This window comes from Triticum aestivum, chromosome 1B (genome assembly GCF_018294505.1).
Source record: "Triticum aestivum cultivar Chinese Spring chromosome 1B, IWGSC CS RefSeq v2.1, whole genome shotgun sequence".
Taxonomy (NCBI): Eukaryota; Viridiplantae; Streptophyta; class Magnoliopsida; order Poales; family Poaceae; genus Triticum; species Triticum aestivum.
Genome location: NC_057795.1, coordinates 91,260,630 through 91,269,141, shown reverse-complemented (window position 1 = coordinate 91,269,141; position 8,512 = coordinate 91,260,630).

Genomic DNA, 8,512 nt, shown 5'->3' with positions numbered 1-8,512 from the left:
TATTGACAGTCTTCAAGACTTTCGCCTCAAATAATAGGCGCAAGCGATCTCAACGCAGTCTCACCGAAGTTTGCCACGTGGCAACAATAAATCCATCGAACGACACGGCCATAACTTTCAATGCCAGTGACGAACCTCAATTCTGAATAGTCCGGGCACCAGCCACCATGGTCCTTAGTCCAATCGTGGATGGCTTCCGGCTCACTAAAGTGCTCATGGACGGCGAAAGCGGATTAAACCTCATCTATGAGGAAACCCTCAACAAGATGGAAATTGACATGAGCCGCACCGAGTGAAGCAACACGACCTTCAGGGGAATCATCCCTAGTTGGGAGGCACGGTGTGCGGGAAAAATCACACTGGATGTGGTATTTGGCATGCCAGGAGAATTACAGGTCCAAAGAAATCACGTTCCAAGTGGCCCCGTTTAGCAGCGGATACCACGCACTCTTAGGGCGGGACGCATTCACGAGCTTTCAAGCTATACCCCATTATGGGTACATGAAGCTCAAAATGCCCAGACCCAATGGAATCATCACTCTAGCTAGTGACCCAGACATCGCACTCCGCGCCAAAAATAAAACTGCCGCACTAGCCCTGAAGGCATTATCCGAAGCCCTCACGGCCGAAGAACTAACAACACTGCGTGCCATAGTGGACAGAGACAACATGATACTCGATAAGCGACCCAAGTCCACCTCTTTAAAGCCTACAAACGAGATAGTCAAATTCCAGGTCCACCCAACGGACCCCACAAAGACAGCTGCCATTGGGACACAGTTGAACCCCACAATGGACGCCGCACTGCGAGATTTCCTACGTGAGAATTGGGACATTTTCGCCTGGCACCCTTCAGACATGTCGGGCATCCCACGTAGGCTAGTCGACCACAGCCTCAATATACTGAAAGGATACAAGCTAGTCAAGCAGACTCTTAGGCGCTTCTCAGAGCTTAAGCGGCAAGCCATGGGAGAAGAGCTAGCTAAGCTACTCGAGGCCAGATTCATCTGAGATATAAAACATTCGGATTGGCTAGCAAACCTGGTAATGGTACCAAAGAAGGACAAATCCTGGCGCCTATGTGTCGATTTCGAAGACCTTAATAAGGCTTGCCCTAAGGATCCCTCCCCCTCCCTCGCATTGACCAAATCATTGACGCCACCGCAGGACACGACTCACTGTGTTTCCTCGACACATACTCCGGATACCATCAGATAAAGATGGCGGAATCCGACCAAGCCGCAACGGCCTTCATAACGCCATATGGCCCCTTCTGTTTCAAGACTATGCCTTTCGGGCTCAAAAACGCCGGCACAACCTATCAACGCATGATTTAGACATGCCTAGAGAAGCAAATCGGCAAAATAGTGGAGGCATACATGGACGACGTGGTCATCAAAACAAGACACGTCAAAACTCTAATAGATGACTTGAGACTAACATTTGATAACCTCTGAACATACAACATCAAGCTCAACCCGGAAAATGTGTCTTTGGCGTACTCTCAGGGAAGTTGCTCGGCATCATTGTTTCCAATAGAGGAATCGAAGCAAATCTGGCAAAAATCTGAGCTCTGTCACAATTGGCTATCCCAACAGACCTCAAGCAGATCCAGAAACTAACTGGATGTGTGGCTACCTTAAGCTGCTTTATCTCCCAATTAGGAGAAAAGGCACTACCTCTTTATCGCCTTCTTCGGTGCACCAAACACTTCGAGTGGACGGATGCGGCCATGGCCAAACTGGAAGAAATAAAGGCCCTATTGGCCAGCAATCCAGTCCTGACTGCGCCAAATACTGGCGAACCAATGCTATTATACATAGCTGCAACACATCAGGTTGTAAGCGCAGTGCTTGTCATCGAACGAGAAGCAGACGGACACAAGTTCCCACTCCAAAGACCGGTATATTATGTGTCCACTGTCCTCACTCCATGCAAATCCCGATACCCACACTATCAAAACATAGCATACACGTTCTTCATGGCATCCCAGAAGCTACGACAGTACTTTCAAGAGTATTCGATTATGGTGGCCTTCGAAGTACCACTCGATGACATAATAAATAACCACGATGCTACGGGCCGGATTGCCAAATGGGCTATCGAGCTCCTTCCGTTCGATATTACATACAAACCACGGCGAGCCATCAAGTCGTAAGCACTGGCTGACTTTGTCGCCAAATGGACAGAAGCCGAACTCCCTAAAGAGTACGGCGCCTACTCCAATTGGATCATGCACTTCGACACCTCTAAAATGCTGGCCGGACTGGGAGCGGGTGTTGTCCTGACATCCCCCACCGGAGACATGGTCCAATACGTACACCAAATATTATACACAGACTCCAACAATGCGGCCGAATATGAGGCTCTGTTGCATGGTCTTCGGATGGCAGTCTCCATGGGCATCCAACGCCTAGAAGTGCGCAGGGACTCGAACCTCGCAATATCACAAGCAATTGGAGACTTTGATGCCAAGGATCCGAAAATGGCAGCCTACCGTAATGCCGTCCTCAAAATATCAGCTCGGTTCGAGGGGCTCGAATTCCACCATGTGGTCCGAGAAAACAATCAAGCGGCGGATATCCTTGCCTGCATCGGTGCTAAACGCGACCCCGTCCCATCTAATATCTTCTTGGAAAGGTTGTTCAGGCCATCCGTGGTATGGGAAGGGGAGTCCGGCAATACCAGCCCGGCCCCGAACACAACCCCAGATTCCGAACCATCTGATGTAATCGGAGGCTCTGCCACCGAAATAACACCTTCGGCCCACGAAATCATGGCTGCCATCGCCCCGTGGACAGAGCCCTTCTTAGCCTACCTAAATAGGCAAGAGCTCCCCGAGGACCAAAATGAGGCACGTTGTATTGTGTGACGTTCTAAGGCCTACAAAGTCCATGAGGGAGAGATCTATAAGAAAAGCACCACCGGAGTACTCCAAAGATGTATCTCCGAAGAGGAAGGGCGGCAGATCTTAGCCGAAATCCATGCCGGACTCGGCGGGCACCACGCGGCAGCTTGGGCACTTGTAAGCAAGGCCTTCTGCACAGGTTTTTACTGGCCGACAGCCCGGGCAGATGCACAGGACCTTGTCCAACATTGTGTCAGTTGCCAGCTTAGTGGCTCTTATATGCATGATTGTTGTTCCCAAACAGAATGGTAAAGTTTTTACTCCCCCTCCACCAACAAACACTAGCCGAATCCTCGGGTACCCTCCATACCAACAACAATTCAGGGGAATTTTGTTTCATTATTATATTTTGATTTTGATTTGATTATAGGACTGGGCATCCCGATTACCAACCACTTTCTCGTGAATGACAAGTGAATAAACACTCATCTTGAGAATAGCCCACCTAGCATGGAAGATACTAACAGCCCCCAGTCACTACATGAGCAATTTGGGCATACAAAACAGATTATTATTTGAAGGTTTAGAGTTTGGCACATGCAAATTTACTTGGAACGATAGGTAAATACTGCATATAGGTAGGTATGGTGGACACATATTGTCGTGGAATTATCACGTCAGATGTCCTAGCATAAGGACTTAGGTGTGGAGTCATCATGATGTGGTTAGCTTGAAGGGGTTAAACGGGACAAGGGACATGGAGAGTTTATACTGGTTCGGCCCCTCGCGGTGGAGGTAACAGCCTAATCCAGTGTAGGGTGGTTATTGCTTGCGCTTCGATTACCAGGGAGCGAATACGCTTAACCTAGTTCTCAATCTCTTTCTTTCCTGCCCTAACTCGCCGTCAGGTCATCCCTTAAAATACACAAGTTAACGCCCGACGGCTTACAGAGTCCCGGCCGGCTCATAGACAATGTGTCCGGCTCGGTGACTAACTACGCCTGTCTTACAATACAAGTTTATCCTCATGGCGGTTCATCCTTCTTGGCCCTAAGTCACCTCTGGGACTTGGGCCGTCAGCGGGCTTCTTATGACCCGCCCCCTTCATGGGTTATTGCTAGCAGTATGACCCGACCCCTCCTGGGCGGTTCATACCCGGTAGTTATATCCCCAACATTAGGCCCCAGGTTGATTTGAACTTGTTCATAACAATCTTCAACACCTGATTTGTAAAACCTGCACCACCTGTTGTAACCCGCCGTGACGTCAGCTCTTGGAATCCTCTTAAACCGCCATGATGTCATTTTGCCTTAACTGTACACTGGGCTCAAAGCATCTTAACTGATCCTTATCTTAATAAACATCCCGAAAATCGAGGCGTCCCTCTAGCCATGCGGTGATTTCGGCCTCCACAATTCACGTGCATGCCTTGTACTTGCCCCCCCTATAAATAGGGACGGGGGTCTCTCTCATTTTCCCCCTTGCTTCCTTCTTCGTCTTCCTCTTGCTCTTAGCCGCACAGGCGCTCGTACTCTAACGTCACGACCTCCAGCCACTGCACCAACTCAGGCAGCCACATCAACCTGACAAGACCGGAGAGCTCCGGTGTGCCACCGCCGATCTTCATCACATGTAAGCACGCCTCCCTCTTTCATCTCAGATCTACTTTTAGGGTTTGTGATGTTCATCGGTGTTCTTACTATTCCTCCTTATCCTCTTCAGCTCTTACAGTTTTCAATCTGGATAGGCCGTAGACCTTGTGCGGAAGTAGTTTTGTCACCATTTTTGCCATTAAAGTAGCATTTCTTTGTAAAGAACTACATCAACGTACCTAGGTTTTTTCACTGCCGCCTCCTTAGGTTTTATTTTCACTACTTTTCCTAAACTTTCACAGATCCAAATTCATAGCACTAGCTTGCGAAATCTGTTTGCCTGCCCCTTAGCAAAAATTTCCAATTGATAGATTTAAATCCCCAAAACTGCCATGGCGGCTTATGACATAAATCATGACCCACCATATTACATTAGGCCCCGGGTAAGCCGCCATTATCCACTTAAATCCATAACCCGACCATCTTTCGATTTTAACCAAGCTGGCTTTCTCTGAACTGACTCTCCATTGTTTTATCCTTGCATTGCGGTTAAGATAACAACATGTAACTCACCATATATCCGCCAGTTTAATAACATCTTAATTTTCTCTATTGCAGGCCTTGCACCCGATCATGACCAAGACAGTTACCACATGTGATTGGGTCCCATCCATTGTTATCGAAGCTATGCTCAAAGATTATGTAAAAATTGGTTTTCTACCGGCCAAGGTAGCATTCATTGGCGTGCTCCTAATCCGGATGAAGCCAAACCTCAGCCGCAAGCCGGTGAAGTTATCATTTTCACCAATCACATGGACCGGGGGTTTTCACCACCCGGGTCAAAATTCTTCCGTGATGTTCTGCACTTCATGTAACTTCACCCTCAAGATATCGGGCCCAACTCCATTTCCAATATTTGCAACTTCTAGGTCTTCTGTGAATTATACCTTCAAGAAGAACCCAGTGTTAACCTCTTCAGAGAATATTTCTATTTGAACCGCCAGAATGAGTTCACTGACGTCCCCAGCCAAGAACTCGGAGGGATTTCAATTCAGTGTTGCAGAGGCGCCATTTTCCCTTATGCTTCGCTTCCAAGCCATCCCAAATATTGGAATGAAACCTGGTTTTGCTGCAAGGATACTTCTCTGCTAATGAAAATCCTTTGCCCGGCTTTCATGACCAACGGCTCAACCCGGAGCATCCTCTTCCTGGCCGGCTTACCACTACTGAACAAGTCAAGCTTATGCCTACGTTTTCCAAGCTTAGGGCTTTACTGGGCAACAGATTAACTGGAATTGATCTGGTTCGGTGTTGGGGTAGCTTGGAGAATCATACCCTTAAGCCGCCGGCCCGGTTTAATGTGCTCATACACTGGTGATACCAAAGACCCGCTTCGTTGCAATTCAAAGCATTTGACTGATAAGGCTATCAATGATATGACCAAGACTCTTCTCAATGAGACATTGGAAAGCTGTAGCAGAGTGGGTGTAAATCCCTTTTGCGTCCTTAACCCGGCACCGGAGGTATGCTTATTTGGTTTACATACTTGTTACCTTAGTGCTCATAAAACCTGGAAATTGTGACTTTTATCATAAACTTTCTTAGGCTGGGTCCGCTTTCTGAGATAAGAGATATGATGAGAAAGCCGCCAAGAAGGCCAGAGCCAAGACCAAAGCAATGAAGAGAAGCAAAAATACATCCACCGTTGTTGACACATTTAACGTGGATGAATCTGAAGAGTTGGAGGTAGATCTTGATTCCCTTGGCTCCTTTTTCATCCACCTTATTGGCACTGAGTACTATCAGGACGACGCGGAGAGCAGCCAGGCGGTTGATGATGAGGTAACCATTATTTTCTCCGACTCAGAGCCTTTGCCAAAACAGAAAATCCGATGCGTGATCCAGAAAGTACGGTTTTCTAACCCTTTAGCTCACATGGATCCCAACTTTATTTTGAAGCAACAACAGCATGAGAATCGGCATAGAACCCGGAACAATGGAGGCGGAGAACTTTCCTCCGGCTTACCCAACATGCCAGCTCCACGCAAACGCCGGAATGAGGTATTTTTAAAAACTCCGACACTTGTTTACTTTAAGCTAGATATTATTCATCCAGCACTTCATGCCTCTGGCTTAACTTTTTAGGGGACCTCTCACTCTTCATATGGCAACTCATCTCAGACTCAGCTTCCTCCTTTCAAGACTGCCCCTGGGTATCAACTTAAACCTGTATCCTTTTAACATCTTTAGGCTCATACTAACTTTTTGAATCTTTGTGTAGTGGGAAGGCAAAGCCTAGCAAAAAGGCCAGAACCACCAAGCCCTCTGAAGATCCCAAACCTTGTGAGCTGGAAAAACAAGCACCAATTTTAGAGACCTCCGTGCAACAACCGGATAATACTGCTGATGACCCGCCACCAGAAAATCGTGGCACCTCTACTGATCCTGTGGTTGCTGAGCCAGAGATTGATGAACCGTCAAGCCCAACTAAACCTCTCAAGCCGGATACTGAGAAAGTTGTGATCACTGGCGCTGGTTTTCAAGAACCGTGAAACCCTATAGCTCTGGCTAAACATTCTGCCATGGAAGAGCTAGTTGAGAGGTGCAAGGTCAAATTTGACATGGACAATTACTCACATCTGAGTTTTAGTGAAATCTTCTCTGGCTATCTGAATCAAGTACACAACAGCCGTGATCTAGAAATTGACATGGTCAAGCACATGCATCAGAAACATGAGGTATTAATTCTTGCTCTCGTATGAGATACATTCCTTTATCCCTAAGTCTACTGAATATGATAGGATAGAATATACTGTAGACTTGTTAGATATCCTTTTGTGTTGTGAGTCAAATCCTATAACCCCCAAGGGTCGGCTTAAACTATTAAGTTAAGTCGGTTCTTCACTTCATATAAATCAAATTGATCTATAGCCCCCAAGGGCTGGCTTACACTATTAAGTTAAGCTGGGACTTATCAATTGATAAGGAATCTCTGTTAATCATCCTTGCCGACCGGGTAAACTGGGATAAATAATGAACCAGGGTCACTGGATTATAAAATGAACTTGGCATCCATTAGCCCCCAAGTGCCAAGTGCTATTGCTTGCAAATGACTTGGGACTTATAAATATATACAACTCTATAAAGAAACTTGCTGCACCCATTAGCCCCCAAGTTCCAAGTGCTATTGCATGCAAAGGGCTTGGGACTTATAAATATATGTTGCATCATAACTCTTCATATTTTGTTTGACTTGTCTCAGGAGGCATCCAGCCAATTTCAATCCCAGTTGACTGACCTGAAATCCCGGCTTGAAGCACAAGAAGTTGAGACCCGGAAGGCTGACTCCAAATTCAAATTTAGCTTGGATGAAAATGAGAAGCTCAAAACTGATTTTAACACTGAGAAAGCCGCCTAGGCTGAAGAAAAGGCCGCCTTAATCAAAAGGGCTGAGAAAGCTGAAGCCTCATTGGAAGAGGTCACTACCAATTTCATCGGCTTACAACATCACATCAATCAAATGACCTTTGCCATCTTTGGTAAGATCAACTTATATCTCAAGGAATTTACTTCTTTTGTTATGAACCGCATATTAACTCAATCATAAACTCCCATGCAGGCCCCAGAAGCAGCGACCTTGGGAAAGAAACACTGATAAAGGTCAAGGCGGTTTATACCTTGGTAGAGCAACTGTATACCGGAGCTCAACGCACAATCGCCGCCATCTCCCCAAGCAAGCAAACACCGTCTCTTCTCAGTAACGTGTTAAGCGGCCTCTTTGTTTTACCAGCCAGGATTGAAGAAAACAAGCGGTCCGCTGCTAGAGCTGGTGCCCTTACGTCTTTAAGCCGGGCTAAGGCGTGGCAGTCGGAATTAGACCCGGCTGAGCTAGCCACTGGCTGCCCCAGTTTCAAAGAGGACGGGTCTCCTTTTAACAAGAAAGACTTTGCTTCTTGTGTAAAAGTGATGCGTCATCTGGCAAGTCTACTTGCTGAAGAAACTGATATGTCCAAATATTTGGTGGCTTATACCGCAAAAAATCAAAAGATGCCCGCGCCGACTTATAAAGTTG